The sequence below is a fragment of the Salvia hispanica genome, unplaced genomic scaffold (assembly GCF_023119035.1).
Source record: "Salvia hispanica cultivar TCC Black 2014 unplaced genomic scaffold, UniMelb_Shisp_WGS_1.0 HiC_scaffold_523, whole genome shotgun sequence".
NCBI lineage: Eukaryota > Viridiplantae > Streptophyta > Magnoliopsida > Lamiales > Lamiaceae > Salvia > Salvia hispanica.
Window position 1 is genome coordinate 92357 of NW_025952271.1, and position 12403 is coordinate 104759.

Consider the following 12403-nt stretch of genomic DNA (forward strand, 5'->3'; position numbering starts at 1 on the left):
ATAATTGTTGCCTTTAGGGTACTCACAATGGAGGCCATAAATCCAGAGCTCATCTCCATTTTCTTATGCCATGTCAGCACCATTTCGAGGCCATCTCCCCAGAATGGGAGCCAATCTCACGGCAATGATGGACCCAGAATTAAAACCCGTGGGGTCGAATACAATTAAAAATAATAATAAATATAATATTTAAATAATTATTTAAAAAATATTTAGTTTAAATTTTTTATTTTCTAACTTCAATATTTGTTTATGAATTTATATTTAAATATTTTTAAACTAATTTTATAAATTCGTATTATGTTTACAATAATTCTAACAAAAATCAATAGATGAAATAAAATTATCATTACTATAACGAACATTATAAATATAATTACGGCTTTTAATTAATCTATAAATCTTTTTAGCTATCATCCATTTTAGGTAAAGGAGTAGGCCCAATTATTTAGCCCATTTTATACCAAATTAGAATCGAAACGACGTCTTCTCCATCTATTCTTTCCACCGGGTCTGAGCTCTCCTCTTACTCTCCTTCTCTCCCATCTATTCTTTCAACTGTTATTCTCTATCTCTTTATTTCCGGCAAAGAGTGAAGTGAAGAATTGCGGGGGAGATCTGTCACTTAGCGCAGCTGAGCTCCGTGGGGTCGAGTGGAGTTGCGCCGATCTCGGAGGTCCATAAATGGAGTTTCCGCAGCTCTCGGCGGACGACGATGGGGTCGGTCGACCCGACTCGACCCCACCGGGTCCGCTGCTCATAGGGCCTATCTCATTTCCACCTTATCACTATTTTCTTTTATCTTTAATGTCAATGTCTAAATGATATAAATTAAAATACATAATAAATTAATTCTTCGATATAGTATAATATTGGAAAAAAGAATACAATGATGGGTTGTTCTCACCAGTCGAAATCGAATCCAAATCGGAAAAGATATTGAAAAACATTTCTAGTGGAAGAAAAATGTGAGCAGAGAAGGATGTGGGTGTGCGAAATGAATGAGATTGTGAGGTATTTATAATAGGAGAATAAATTTAATAAATTAATTAAAAAATAATTTGAATATCGCCCGCGCCCTGCAATGGGGGCCTATCCAGGCCGATTGAGAGCCGATGGCGGATCGTCGAGGCATATCGTTGGTCATGGTCCGGAGGCGTTAGTGAGGGTGATCGGCTCCTCTCCACAATGGGAGGAGCCGATCGGAGGCGATGGGAGGGCCGATCGCTAGGCCTTGCGATCGGTCATCATTGTGAGTGCCCTTAGAAGGAAGAAGCATCAGATTTATAATATGCTAGTAGTAGTGTATCTATTCTATTACTCCCCCATTTCACGGCAAGTGAGCCGTATCCTCTTTGGACCGTTCCAATTAACGTGATGCATTTCCTTTATCGGCAAACAGCAACACATTTTATCCCTCTCACTTTATCATCTCTCATACTTTTCTCTGCTATTACTTTATTCACTCTTTATGTAATCACTAAACAGACGTCCTAAAATCATGTGCTCAAAAAGAGCACATCACTTACCGTGGAACGGAGAATCATTTAGAAAATGTTTCTTGCATTATCTCTCATTCATATATGGCAACCTCCACCTTTTGTTATTTTAAGATATTAATATTAAGAGAGTTGTCATTTCTTAGAAATTTAACGCATCATCTTACTTTTAAACTTCAATTTCTTTTGGAGGGAGTTTTCTAGTGAAGAATGCTCTGAATTCATTAATATATTCCGTTCCAATCACCATATTAGAATTATTTATTATCGAGCACATCATCAGCAAGTACATTGAGAATGCAAATACTTGTTGGTAGCCTTGAGATTTAATGAAACTTTTACTCTTTGAAATTGAACATAATGGATCAAGGGTCCGTACCAAAACATCTTATAATTTCATGTTGATGGCGTTTATTTTAATTTTCTGCTTTAAATTGCTATTCATTATAATAATTAAGATAATACTACAAAGGTAACACGCCATTAACGATAGCGTTTTCTAGTGATGAGATAATTAAAATACTAATAATATTTCAAAGATGATCAAAATAAAATATTAGAAACAATTATTCACTGTGCTGTTGACTTTTAGCATAAAATAATGTTTTTCCTCGCAACAAACACCATTAACAATATAAATTTAATATACTTAATCCAGCTGATCCGTTTACAAAATCCTTACCAACTGTACTTCCAGCTTCTTGCTTTATTTTTATTTATATGATTAGGAAGTTTACCGGAAGAAGTTGAATAGACAATTCGAGAGTGATAAAGAACTTTATAGTCATATTTTAGGTGTATCAAGATTCATTGGGACTAGCAACATCGGCAAGTGTACAACACAACCTTGCACAACTGTGAAATTCAGAATACGGCAATACATATAATATTACTATCAAATATCAAAGAGATAGTATGCTTCACTTATTCCATAGTCAATTATTTCACTTGTAATATGCTTCATCCATCTCATAAAAACATATTATATACATTTTTGGACACTGATATAAAAAATCTAATATTATTTGTATTATGTGTAGAGATATTATTTCAATAATAAAAGTTTGGGAAAAAACCCATAAAATGTTAAAAGTTTGTATATTTTAAGACATATAATCCATTGAAAAAATTATGAAGGAGAGAAAGGATGATAAAAAAAATTAAAGAGATAAAAGAGGATAAAATGTAAAGAAAATTGACCAAAAGGAGTTTTTTTGAAGAACATTTTGGATCCAAAAATATCACAAAGTGAAAGTTCTTCTAGCAATATCAATCAAAGTTACTATTAAAATTTGAGAACCACGGAATGTAGTATGATGTGAAAAAATATAATATGTCTAAGGCCATGTTACTGTATGCGGAAAGAAAGTCAGTTTAAAATGATTCCCAGAAAATGAATCTGGGGAATATGATTCCAAATACTTTACTTTGTTTGGAAAATATCAAGATTTTAAATTTATACTTAATTTAAACACCAAACTAAAAATATAATTATTATTTTTTATTTATAAAATAGAATAATATTGTATACTTTTTAATAAATTATTAATTATAAATAATAATTATTATATTATTATATTAATTACTACGATGCATAGTATTAAATATGGATTATCCATCTTAATATATAATAATATAATTATTATTATAGTTACATGGAGTATTATACTGATTTATTGTAATAATAAATACAATAATTATTATATTATAATTATAATATCTACAGATATTATAATTGGATATATTTTTCAAATTAAATTTGCACTATGACTTTATTGATTAATTATTAATTTATATAATATAATAATAATTATTTATTATATTATTTATATTATATAATTATATTTTAATTTTTTAATAAATTATTAATTTCTATTATGAACTATTATAAAATATAGTTATAATTATGATAATTTAATTATAGTATTTTATTATAGTAAAATTAAGTATGATTTATAATTTTAATTTATGTTTAAAACACTGTCATTAATAATAATAATACTAATAATAATAATAATAATAATAATAATAATAATAATAATAATAATAATAATAAAATTACATACTATATTGCTTAAATCGAAGAATTCTAGAACTAGGAAAAAGAATACTTAAGAAAAGTTAAGATTAATCCGAAAGTTGTACTAACTTTCCCTCTTCTCGATCTGATTACTTTCGCCTTTAAACGAAACAAACACATGAATTTAAAATTTATGGAATCGATTACTTTTCTGCAGAATCCCGAACCAAACATGCCTAAGTGTATTCCACCACCTCCGCCTGCTAAAAGACTTAACTTTAATCTATAAACTTGATTGAGTAGAATTAATCTTATTTTTTGGTAAAGCCAGATTTGAAACACCCAGAGTATCATTATCTATCTGGGATGGAGAGTAGTTTCCGGTAGTACTCCATATTTAGTATCCTATGTAGGCAAAATGGCTGACAGGTGGGACCCACATAAGTCTAATTTAATTATTTTAAGTGAAGTACGAAAAATTTAAAATTGCTGAAAGAGACTTTCACCTTAAACTATAAACTTGATTGGCAGATTAATTTTAAATTTGCTAGATTCGAACAACAAAAAAGGAGTATACATTAAGGCATCCACAATAGGGCGCCCTAAGGTCCACTCTATAGGGTGCTCTACGCTCCGCCACATCGCATTTTATCCTCCTACCCTTCCACTCGCAGGTGGGACGCCCCTAAAGTCCGCCTATAATTTTAACTCTTCTTTTGTATTTGTTTTTTATTTTTTATGTTTGCAAATATATCAATTAGCAGAATAAAAATATAAAAACACCACAAATAAAGGCATATCCTATTGTCGTATTTATTTTTTATTTTTTATATTTTATGCTTGTAAAATATGAAAATTGTCGAATTCATTATTAAATTTAGAGAAAAATTGGAATGGGAAGAGAGAGTGGAGTGAAAGGTGTGAAATGAAGTAAAAAAATTGGTGATATATATAGAAGAAAATACAAAAAAAAATAAAAAAATAAAAAATAAAAATGTGTGCGTAGTCCGGACTATCGTCCTTATCCCTCGCAATGGGACGGAGGATAGGTCGAACTATGCAAAATGTGTGCATAGTCCGCGGACGATGTATGAGGCGACTAAGGATTACCCATAGGGCGGAGTGTTGCGGGTCGCCTCTAAAGCGCGCCCGACGCATAGGGCGCCTTTGAGGCGCCCCACTATGGATGCCTCGAAGAGCTTAGAGATACGTGCAAGGCGTCCGTGTTCTTACTTTGATCTAACAAGTTCGAGGATTCGACTAGATTTCGAGGCTGAAGATCATGAAACTATCTACAGGGTCGTTGGGTGCACTCTATTTCTTCAAAACCTCAACCCACTATACTACAACTAGACAAGAAGTAAAGGATCGATCCCACGAGGACGAAGGTGTTACGAAACCGCATTTGAGGATGTTTTGGGAAAAGGGGGCCGGGTTCGCCACGCACTTTTGTGGGTCAAGAACTTAAAACTACGGGTCTAAGAGATAGGAAAAACTTTACTCTACCTACTCGGGTCTAAGAAATGAAAACGTACGGAACATGCATGACTTAGAGAAATGAGATATTTTAAAGTTCTAAGAACAACCGGGTTAACTTAACTAGGCGGACTTTCCTAATTTGAGAGACAAGTATAAAGCGAAAAGTGGGGACAAGTTTCCTTAAACTACCAAGTCGAAAGCATCGAAAAGTAAAAGACAATCGGATGGTGCAGCTGAAGTCACGGGGACATGAAAAAGCAAAGTACATGTACGAGAAATCCGAAAAAGCATATCCGTTCTAAATACCAACAACTTCATCTTCTTCGGAATCAAACGAGAATGCAGGATAAAACAGTATTAAACACCATGAAAACAGAAGCAAGCTTTAGATCTAAACTTAAAATGAGATAAAGCCTAAACTACGGATCTACTCCCGGAGCTAAAGGATCAGAAACAGAAAGTAAATAGCCATAATCATGCACAACGTAAATAGCAAACACCATATACACGAAACTCCAACTCAAATACACCACGATTCAACAAATCCGACATCTCCATACGCAAATCCACAACCTCCATCAACAAACCAACGAGATCTCGGCTTCAAACATCCAACAATAAACAAAAAGCAGTAAAAAGCAAGAAATAAACATCAACTCAGATATCCAACAAAAACCAACATAAACTTTCATAATAAAGAGAAATAGGTTCGAATCCAGTAGATCAAAGCAAGAACTAGAGTTACGAAACTTAAAAACCAACAAATACTTGAAACAAAGCAAACTAAACAAAGCAAAGTAAATATTGTTTCTTCGCCTTCACAAGGCGGTGTTACCAACAAAAGAACGACGATGAGAACCCACGGTAGCCGGGATCACTTCATCTCCAAGTCGCGACAAGTGAAATGAGAAATTTAAAATGTGGAACTAAGGAATGGAAGAGAGCTTGAGCTAAGAGTGCATGTAGAAGTGGTTGTCTTGTTCTTCAGTTAGCCTTTATATATGTGAGTCCGATCCTAGGTATCCCTGCAATTAGGACGCTTTTGCCCTTGAATAAGACTCTCTAAAAAAATCTGCTCTTGTCGCCAACTTTTAATTTCTCAGTCAACGACGACTTTTGATTTTTTCTTCAATTCCATCTCTTTGTATCGCTGGTCGAGTACGCAACTCCTAAGTCGATGATTTACTATGCACTGAACTCATAAACATAAATTAGCTTGCGGCAAATGCATAGAATTTTAACCCAAAACCAATGCATAAAATGAGTCTTATCAATGACCTTATCTATATATGAGATGGAGAGTAGTTTGCGTCTACTCTACTCCGTATTTAGTATCCTATCTAGGGCAAATTGACTAACAGATGGGACCCACATAAGTCTAATTTAATTATTTTAAGTGAAGCATGAATAATTTAAAATTTAATCTAGTTGTGTGAAAGTATCAGCATATTGTTTAGTAGTACTATAATATATTTTGCACGAATGAGGTGGGATACATGGTTCTACTTACAAGCTTACACGTTTCACAACTATATGTATTAAACGGCTTTATTGGACTTTATGCGACATTTGAAGTCAATTATCTGATATGCTGTGGGCCTCCTTCCTTTTTAATACCCTATTTGCCAACTCTAAATTGGACCACCCTTTTTTATGCTTCATTCTTTCATCCCTGCCTTTTACTCAATTACCAAATCTCCTCCCATTACACTCTCAACCATGTAATGATGTAACCATTCCCCCATCTCAATTTTTATCCTATACGACAAAAATATAAATCCCTTGCTGAATTCAGAAAGTGTTTGTTCAATACTCCAAAACCAAATCCTTCATTCAATCAATCATAATCATTAGCATAAGCCATTTTCTGGTGGAACCATCAAAAGACATGAACCAACATCCGCCAAAAGTAACTACTATTTCCATTGGAAAAAAATGAACAAATTAAGTGAACCAAAAACTGGGTAATGTCTGCTCTACAAACTCCTAACCTTTTGCAACTCATGTTACTCTTTAGTCTTTACACTACAAAGTGATCAATACCCACACATTTAGTAACTTCCAAAAACAAAAGAATCTTGAGAGATAAAGATAAACAAAAAAATTACTAAGAGTCTCAATCTGAAACAATGGAGATTGGACCACTAGAGATGCTGCCATGGCTGTCATCGCACAACGCCAACGCTCTCTCCAAATTAGCAACAATGTCATTCATCGTAGGTCTATCCTTCCCCTCCAAATGCACACATGCATCGCCGTGTACGCCACCAGCTCCACCGCGTCCCCCTCACTCCCCTCCGCCGGCCCCAGCCTCCTGTCCAGCACCCTCCCCACCTCCCCCGCCATGATGGCCGGCACCGCATAGTCCACAATGCTCATCAGCTCGCCACCGTTGAAAATCGCCCTCTTCCCCGTCAGCAGCTCCAGCAGCACCACCCCGAGCCCGTACACGTCGCTCTTGGCTGTCAGCACATTCAGCCCGTAATACTCGGGGTCGATGTATCCGACTGTCCCGGCCGCCTTCGTCGGCCGGTACTCGCAATCGTCCTCCGGCCCCATCAGCGACAGCCCGAAATCCGAAACCTTCGCCGCCCAATTCGAGTCCAGCAATATGTTTGAAGACTTGATGTCACGGTGGATAATTGGGGAACTGCATAGTTGTGTAAATACTCAATTCCACGAGCTGCATCTAATGAAATCTTGATCCTAACCTTCCATGAATTGATAAAGCTGCTGTTTTTTTCTACATTGTTCTTGCTGTGCAAGTGATCATGTAAAGCTCCATTTTTCATGAACTCATAAACCAAGAGCCTTTCTTCCCGTTCATGGCAGAATCCGATGAGCTTCACCAAATGCTTGTGATGCAGCCGGGAGAGGAACGCTATCTCGGATTCGAAAGCGCTCTCCTTTTCCTGGAATTTCTTTGCCTTACCGCTCGTTTCGCTCCGTTTAATGGCCACTTCGCGGCCGTCGGGGAGTTTCCCTCTGTAAACAACGCCGAAGCTGCCGCCGCCGATCTTGTTTTCCGGCGAGAAATCGTCGGTTGCGGCGACGAGATCGGAGAACGAGAACTCCTCCGCCTTGTCCGCGTGCTTGGAGGAAGTTCCGCTCCGCTGCCGCCTCATCAGCCGCGACCCCTGCCGCCGCAGAGTGGATGATCGCGACGGCGGACTGCTGTTGGACGGCGGTGCAGCGGCGGCGGTCATAGTCGGCTGCACGGAGTTATGGATTTTCTTCTTCCCGAAGCAAATACCAGGCCATAAGCAATAAAACGCCGCCGCAATTCCGGCGATTCCCCCAATTGTTCCAACAATGGCGAAAACCAGAGACTTCGCCTCAAAGCTCTTGAAGGGGAGCGATCAATGACCACAGCCGGCTGCAGAAATGGGGGAATTGAGGCTGCGAAATGCAATTGCCGCAAATGTGGCCATTTCCGGAGCAGAGAATTTCAGAGGCGGGATACACATTACAGTCACAGGCAGTGTCGATGCAGGGCCCCGGTAGGGTTTTCTGGAGGGGAGAAGAATCCCCGTCGAATAATATCGGCTAGGCCAGCCAGGGCCCCAGCAAACGATGGAGAAGTTGCTGGTGGTTAATCCACAGGTGAAATCAGGCCCTGCAACAATCGATTCGAATGAAAATTCATCAGTGATTTTACTGGAAAATTGCCTGTTCCCCTTCCCGCCCCAGCAGACCACCCCGCCGGTGGATTTCCGAATAGCGCAGCCGTGATTGGCGCCGACCGCCACCGCGCTGAAAGGGCGAGCAGTTTCGAAAGGAGACGTGTTTAATTGGCCGGTGTCGTTGCTGCCTTTACAGATTATGCTTCCCGTGACATTGATTCCGCAGCCGAATTTATCGCCGACGTGGATATCCAACATCGAGAAATTCCGGAGCTCCGATTGTATCAATTGGAAATCGCGTCATCTCCCCAGCACAGAACCCTATTCTCGACATTAACCCCGCAGGAGAATCGCAGACCAGACGAAATCACGCGGAATTGGGGATTTTTGGGAATGTGAGAGGAAGAGGCGCTATTTTCCCGCCAGCAGATTGCGTTATCGGCGGAGGATACGTTTCGCAGCGCGCAAATTTGGGAATCCCCAATTGTGAGCGAGGTGAGAGGAGCGGAGGCGTTGTTGTAGATTCTCTTGGGGGAGAAAGTGGTGTTCCAGCAGAGGAGGCTGAAGCCGCCGGAGCGGACGCCGCAGAGAGTGTCGCGGCCTCCGGCGACGGCGTCGAAGGAGGTGTTGGGCAGGATTGGGGGAAGGAGGCTGCCGTCGCGCCAGCATTGGATTTGCTGCGCGGTGATGGAGCAGATGGTGATGGCGGAGCCGTGGACGACGGCCATTGTGCCGCCCAGTGCATGGGCGGAGGGCGGAGGTGGCAGGCGGCGAAGAGGATTAATAAAATGGCGGCGATGACGGCTGGAAAAGGCGTCGTCATCTATAAATTTGGCAGCAGCAACCCTTCATTCGTAGAGAGAGAGAATGGACTAGTCTACTGCTCTAGAGAGAAAGTGAGAGAGAAGGGGAGGAGATTTCATTGCTGCCCTTTTTTCTTCGTTTTTGAGTTTGGTACACTCTTATTTCTAAATCCTATGGTTTAGATTTTGGGGTTTTTAATGATTATAAGCTTTAACTGTTAAATTATTGGGTTTTTCGTATTCAATTTTTTATTTTTCCAGAGCAATCCAATCTTTTTAATGAAGTTGAATCTATTTTTTTAAGTCATACTTAATTTCTGGATCAACGTATTTAATTCGATCTTATTTTATTCTGTATTAAGTTGTACCTTCTTTAATTGTCTACTACTAATATTCTATTATCTACTACTAATATTCTATTATCTACTATTATATAGTACTCAATTATTTCTCATTTTTATATTAGAATAATTTATCTCTTATCTTTTTCTTTTTTATTATATTATGCTCTAACAATTTCAACTATTTTGTGTTATTTAAGATATCCAATCTTGAACGGGACAAATAGAATATCTAACAAATATCCATATTACTACCAAATGCTTAGTTAGCATATATGGTAGTAATACTTAATTTTCGATCAAAGTTTAAAGAGGTCTGATATTATTTTAAGGGTTTTAAGTCTGGAGGACACAAATCACATAGCAATGTACTATAAGAACTAAAAATGTAATTCTGCTTACACTGGCACAAGAATATTCAAATGCAATCTCTGATTAAATTTAGGTTAATTTTAGAAATTAAAAGGGGTTAACTTTAAAAATCCTAGCCATCTTTACTTTTTAACAATTCTAAAACTGGTTTTTAAGGAGTACTATAAAATCAGTTTGAGACTGAATTTTGTTCCTGGATATTTATTTTGTACTGTTAAATAGATTGTGTATTGAGATTATTTGTTGTACCAGTATTAGTCATCAAATATCAAATACGTCTTCTAGTGTTCGGTTTTCCGATGTTAAGTTACATAATCAAAAGACATAAGACCATCTACATCGGTAAGGTTGTCCGTCATTGCCGCTGCTTACTAATGCACGTTGTCTGTCCTGCCGAGTGCGAGCGGTGCTCTTAAATAAGAAGCACGCCCTTGCCACTCGAGCAGCTTACGTGGCGGGCTGCGATGGCCAACGGCATAGATTTTGTTTTTTCTTTTTTTCTAAAAAATTCAAATTTAATTAAAAAAATATTTTTCCACATCTCAATAAATTATATTCGTTTTCTACACACTTTAAATTTATTTTTCAATTTTCTCAATTATACGGGGTCTTCGAAGAACATTGGAGATAGATGACTAGTCTTCCACGAGGTATTTTTTAGTCTTGAATTATGTAATTTTTAATTTGTAGGATTTTAATTATGCATTTTTTTATTTTCTAGGATTTTAATTATGTATTTTTATTTTTTAGGATTTTAATTATGTAATTTTTATTTTTTAGATTTTAATTATGTAATTTTTATTTTTAATGTATTTTTATAATGTAGAAATGTTTTTAGTAATTGAAGTATTTAAATGAATGATAGAATGGTGGGACACTTGAGCTTGTTCTTAGCTAAGAGACGGATGTGGATGTTGTGCTCTTGCCTATGGACAAGGAGTAAAAGTGTCTGGCCCACTTTCGTGCTCTTAGCTAAGAGTACGGATGTGGATTAGAGCGCCTAGGTTTACCGAACCGGTTAAAACCGAAACCGTAACGCGATTACGGTTCCGAACCGAAAACCGCGAAAAAAGATGCCAAACCGAAACCGTGAATTTTAGAACCGTGGTTCGGTTCGGTTCCAAATTTTCGAACCGAAACCGCGACCGAACCGCCGGTTCCGGACGGTTCAACCGCCAACGCAATGATAAATAAATAAATTTAAACATAGTTAACCCTTATATTAAAACTATACTCCATTAAATAAAACATTCTTGAATGATTCGGTTATGAGTTTTATACTCTTATATAAATAACTTTCATTTTTAGATTTGGTGATATCCGTAGAAACAATAATGTGGGACAAAATTTTGTAGCAAAAATAACTTTATAATACTATTTGGTAAATTGGATGGTGATTTGAAAAACATAAGATAAAAGATAATAAAATATAAATAACTAAATTACAAGACGAGTCTATGTTGAGTTTATGGTAATAACTTTATAATACTATTTCCGATTTTATTAATTAACATATTTTTTACGTATGGAATCTATGGAGTATGGATAATTATTAATAAATATTTATCCAACATTTTAATAAACTTAGAAGAATTGATTACTTTAAATAAAGTATAATAAATTAACATTGGTTAATGTTGTAGTCTTCAAAATTGATTGGTTGGACGGTGAGGCGATTGGCGCACTATTCAAAATTGATTGCACAAAACACAATTTCTTTTATTTTTATTTATTTATTCTTAAATGTTGATTTTATATTCAAATTGGATCTCATTTCTCTCTATTTTTATCTATATTAAATACTCCTTCTATCTTTACTTTCACTCACCTCATTTTAGTGTTAACAAGAATTTCTCTCTTCAATCTCTCAATTTAAACTATCCATTTCCTTGTTCCAATTTATTTTATAATTTCAAACTATATGGCAAAAAAAATTGACGGAAAAACCGTGAAACAGGCTCACGGTCGTTCCGGTTCCATATTTCCCAAAACCAACTGGCGGTTCGAACGAAACTGGCGGTTCATGAACCGTGGACAGGTCTAATGTGGATGCTCTAAAAATACTAATTTCATGAGATGAAGGGATATGGTAGTTGAGTGTAGCAAAATAATGCGAAATAAATATAATAAATTCACTATATATTTAGGTGGTCAGTTTAAGATTTAACATAGCTCGCCGGTAATGAAGTCAATGAGTATACAACTTTCCTTGTCCTAAAAAGTGGAAATAGTTAGCAAACTTAATTAATATTATTACGGTTTGGGT

The 12403-nt window shown here is 36.7% G+C and overlaps 1 pseudogene; it reads right to left on the minus strand.

Annotated features, from left to right (window-relative positions):
* Positions 1–6923: 6923 nt before the first annotated feature.
* On the minus strand, positions 6924–9371 carry LOC125199506 (annotated as a pseudogene).
* Between the last annotated feature and the right edge of the window lie 3032 nt (positions 9372–12403).